Genomic DNA, 5413 nt, shown 5'->3' with positions numbered 1-5413 from the left:
GTGTTACTTACTCGACATCGACAGCAGTTAAGGCTGGGAAAGTGGAGATGACGATTAAAAGCTTGGGTTAATTCTTTAGAGCTGTGGTCCCCAACCTTTTTTTGGCACCAGGGACTGGTTTTGTGGAAAACAGTTTTCTACAGACGAGGGGGTTGGGGGTGGTTTCACGATGATTCTCATGAGGGCTCGACCTAGACCCCTCACTTGCAGAGTTCATGTAGGGTTCACGCTATTATGAGAATCTAATGTCACTGCTGATCTGACAGGAGGCAGAGCTTAGGCAAGTGATGGGGAGTAACTGTAAGTACAGACAGAGCTCCCCTTGCTCACCTGCCACTCACCTCCTGCTGGGTGGCCCACTTCCTTACAGACCAGGGACCAGTAGCAGTTCATGGTCTTGGGCCTGGGGACTCATTATTTAGAATATCCCCATGCAAAGAGATTGTACTTCTAGATCATTCACATAATCTCCCTCCAGATAAACACTTCACTTAACTGCAAAATGTAAAGATGTACTCAACCTGGATAAACACCAGGTTACAAGAGGTTTCCCAAAAGTTTAAAATCACAATAAAATTTTCTTCTTAAATCATTAAAAAAAAAAAATAAGTATTTGGCTCCTCTCATAATGCTTTCATAAATGTTTATAAAATATTGTGTGATAGGTCATTGTTTTTAATGTTATATTAAACATTCACAACCAATAATGCCATACCTTTCACCTATTCAAAATAAGTTAGTGAACTGAAGAGTAGAATTGTTCTACGGAGCACAGAGGAAGTGAGTGCCAACCAAATTTTCAGCATGGGGAGAATGAACATCACAGAGACACACTGGGAGATGAATTTTTAATTCTGTTTTTAGAGCATGACTCCGGAAGATAGCAAGAAAAAAGAAAAAAAATAAATAAAAGAAGAGTGTTTTCAAAGAAACAAATGCCAAGGCTGACTCATGATGGATCCAGGAGTTAGAACAACCACTCTGAAGGCCAGTCAATGGGGAGAAGAGTGAGGATAATCAACTGACCAGAGCACACAGGTCTTTGGTCAGCACTTACCTGCTGGAAGTGACACACCCCGCTTTCCCTTATCCGGGCATGAGCGACTCCCACTGACTGTGAGGAATGGAGGAGATCCTTGCCATGGAGCAGCCCAAAGGAAATTGGTCAACACTGCTCAGGGGAACTGGGTCATCACCAAATGGAGGCAGATGATTATCACATATGGTGGCCCCACGCAGTGGGGAGTTTTGGTGGCCTAGTCAGCAGCATCTCTCCTTCTTACCTGTTGATGTACAGGAATTCAGGTTCCTCCACATAACCCATATAATGTAGGAGAAACTAATTCCCTCCCAGAACGTGGATGGATACAGGCTAGACTGAGCCCATTGGAGCCAGTCTTCTCTTGTTAGAATTCTTATCAGTTCAGGAGTCAATTTGGGACCTAAATTTCCCAAGCCAAAGGGAAGAAATTATATAGAAGATTCTATCTATCTTTCTCCAGCTCCTGAGAAAAAGTGAACAGGAAAGCATTTCTCTGGCTACTTCTGGCAGCCAAACTGCAAATGTAACTGCAAACTGCAAATGGTTTACTAAATGACCTAAATTACATGAGGCAAACAAAACGTGATGCACTTTTAAGTTCCTTCAACTACTGGGCCAAATGTGTTCTGTCAAATTATTTTTGCCGTCCTATGATAAATCTAGGGCAGATCCCATAGTTTCCGTTCTCTTTCATTACTAAATTCTCCAGCCAGTCTAATCCAATTTGTAGCCTGGCTCTGGCGTGTGATTTAAAGTTCTTATTCCCTTCTGCTAAGCACCAGCTAGGCTTCAGCCTAAGGAGCTTGAATTTGGAAAAAGGACAGTGCTGCTGGTTTTTTTTGTTGTTGTTGTTCTTCCTCCCCAAACTTTTCTGGTTCTATCTTGGTCAGTGTTAGGCAGTGGGGGAATGAAAGGAAGCAGGACAGATGTCTCTCGTTTTATCTGGAAGTTGAACTACAATTCTCTGTTGACTATGATTGCTTCTCTGGTTAATATCACCCCACTGGTGATGCGCTTCTTGGAGCAGGAACCCAAATAACTGCTCTGCCCATGGGATACATGTGTTTTGGAAGGCCTTGGTGGATCATGGTGAACATATTTCTCTGAATAGAAGACACAAGTACTTGATTCCAGTCAGAATGGCCATCATCAAAAAATCCACAAACAGAAAACACTGGAGAAGTTGTGGAGAGAAGGGAACACTTCTGCACTGCTGGTGGGAATATGAATTGGTAGAGCCACTACTGAGAACGCTTTCAATATTCCTTTAAAAACTAAAAATAAAACCACCATGTGCTACATGTGCTAAGTCGCTTCACTTCAGTTCAATTCAGTCGCTGAGTCGTGTCCGACTCTTTGCGACCCCATGAATCGCAGCACACCAGGCCTCCCTGTCCATCACCAACTCCCGGGGTTTACCCAAACCCATGTCCATCGAGTCGGTGATGCCATCCAGCCATCTTATCCCCTGTCGTCTCCTTCTCCTCCTGACCCAATCCCTCCCAGCATCAGGGTCTTTTCCAATGAGTCCACTCTTTGCATGAGGTGGCCAAATTATTGGAGTTTCAGCTTCAGCATCAGACCTTCCAATGAACATGCAGGACTGATCTCCTTTAAGATGGACTGGTTGGATCTCCAAAAGCATCAATTTTTGGGTCCTCAGCTTTCTTCACAGTCCAACTCTCACATCCATACATGACCACTGGAAAAACCATAGCCTTGACTAGACGGATCTTTGTTGGCAAAGTAATGTCTCTGCTTTTCAATATGCTATCTAGGTTGGTTATAACTTTCCTTCCAAGGAGTAAGCATCTTTTAATTTCATGGCTGCAGTCACCATCTGCAGTGATTTTGGAGCCCCCCAAAATAAAGTCTGACACTGTTTCCACTGTTTCCCCATCTATTTCCCATGAAGTGATGGGACCAGATGCCATGATCTTCGTTTTCTGAATGTTGAGCTTTAAGTCAACTTTTTCACTCTCCTCTTTCACTTTCATCAAGAGGCTTTTTAGTTCCTCTTCACTTTCTGCCATAAGGGTGGTGTCATCTGCATATCTGAGGTGATTGATATGTCTCTCAGCAATCTTGATTCCAGCCTGTGCTTCCTCCAGCCCAGCGTTTCTCATGATGTACTCTGCATAGAAGTTAAATAAGCAGGGTGACAATATACAGCCTTGATGTACTCCTTTCCCTACTTGGAACCAGTTTGTTGTTCCATGTCCAGTTCTAACTATTGCTTCCTGACCTCCATACAGGTTTCTCAAGAGGCAGGTCAGGTGGTCTGGTATTCCAATCTCTTTCAGAGTTTTCCACAGTTTGTTGTGATCCACACAGTTAAAGGCTTTGGCATAGTCAATAAAACAGAAATAGATGTTTTTCTGAAACTCTCTTGCTTTTTCAATGATCCAGCAGATATTGGCAATTTGGTCTCTGGTTGCTCTGCCTTTTCTAAAACCAGCTTGAACAATCTGGAAGTTCACAGTTCATGTATTGCTAGACAGAATGCCTGACGAACTATGAATGGAGGTTCATGACATTGTACAGGAGACAGAGATCAAGACCATCCCCATGGAAAAGAAATGCAAAAATGGCTGTCTGAGGAGGCCTTACAAATAGCTGTGAAAAGAAGAGAAGCAAAAAGCAAAGGAGAAAAGGAAAGATATAAGCATCTGAATGCAGAGTTCCAAAGAACAGCAAGGAGAGATAAGAAAGCCTTCCTCAGCGATCAATGCAAAGAAATAGAGGAAAACAACAGAATGGGAAAGACTAGAGATCTCTTCAAGAAAATTAGAGATGCCAAGGGAACATTTCATGCAAAGATGGACTCGATAAAGGACAGAAATGGTATGGACCTAACAGAAGCAGAAGTTGCTTCAGTCATGTCCAACTCTGTGCCACCTGTCCATGGGGATTCTCCAGGCAAGAATACTGGAGTGGGTTACCATGCCCTCCTCCAAGGCATCTTCCCTGGAGGGAAGCTATCATATGACCCTATAATCCCACTTCTGGGTATATATCAGGAGAAAAATATGATCTGAAAGGACACAGGCTCCCCAGTTGTCATTGCAACACTGTTTACAATTGCCAAAATATGGAAGCAGCGTAAATGTCCATCAACAGAATAATATATAAAGAAGCCGTGGTACATATATGCAATGGAATATTGCTCAGCCATAACAACAAATGAAATAATGCCATTTGCAGCATCATGAATGGATCTAGAGATTGTCATACTGAGTGAAGTAAGTCAGACAAGAAGAAATATCATACAATACCCTTAATATGCGGAATCTAAAAAGAAATTATATAAATAAATTTATTTACAAAACAGATACAGACTCACAGACTTAGAGAATGAACTTATGGTTGCCAGAGGGAAAGACTGGGGAAAGGGAAAGTTAGGGACTTTGGGAAGGCCATGGACACACTGCTATATTTAAAATGGATAACCAACAAGGACCTATTGTATAGCACAGGGAACTCTACTCAATATTACACGGCAGCCTGGATGGGAAGGGAGTCTGGGGGGAAATGAACACATGTATGTGTATGGCTGAGTCCCTTTGCTGTCCACCTGAAACTATCACAACACTGTTTATCGGCTATGTGTGTTCAGACGCTCAGTGGTGTCCAGCTCTTTGCAACCCCGTGGACTGTAGCCTGCCAGTATCCTCTCTCCATGGGATTTTTTCAAGCAAGACTACTGGAGTGGGCTCCATTTCCTCCTCTATTGTTAATAATTGGCTATACTCTAATATAAAGTAAAAAGTTAAAAAAATAAAAGGAGGAAGAGAATAAAGAGGTTAAAATTAAAAAAAAAAAAACAGAAGACACAAGTATAACTCCAGTTTTACTTTTCCTTCATATGGCCCACACTCATATGACCCCTCTCTTTCTCTCTCTTCCCTGCCACATCCAAGCTTATTGCACCTGGTTTCCAATATTTAATAGACAATTCCATGGGTGCGCACCATCAGAATAGTTCAAATAGTCACCTACCCCTATGTCTGCAATGACCTTTGGCAAATGCATGACACTGAATAGGAAGAATCTTATCTGCACCAAAGCTGTTCCTCTTTCCCCCTCATCTGAGCTGGGTCTTCTCTCTGGAATGTTCTTCTGCACTCAGATGTGCGAAAGTGAAATCGTCAAGTTGTCTGTCCAAACAGGCAGCCAATCAAAAGTAAGTAAATCAGAATCCCTACCTTCCTGGTTGATCTTGGTTCATCTTAATGCCCCTTCCTGGGATTTCAAGGAAAGGGAAACAAAAATACCCTCCCCACAAGGGCGAGACAGAGGAGAGCACAGGTTGATGACCCACTAGTCATGCGCTGACAACAAAGCAGGGTGGCTGAAGTGGCTTGAGCAACA

The sequence above is a fragment of the Bos indicus genome, chromosome 2, assembly GCF_029378745.1.
Source record: "Bos indicus isolate NIAB-ARS_2022 breed Sahiwal x Tharparkar chromosome 2, NIAB-ARS_B.indTharparkar_mat_pri_1.0, whole genome shotgun sequence".
NCBI classification, from domain to species: domain Eukaryota; kingdom Metazoa; phylum Chordata; class Mammalia; order Artiodactyla; family Bovidae; genus Bos; species Bos indicus.
The sequence above is the reverse complement of the archived record's forward strand: the minus strand, read 5'-3'. Positions refer to the sequence as shown.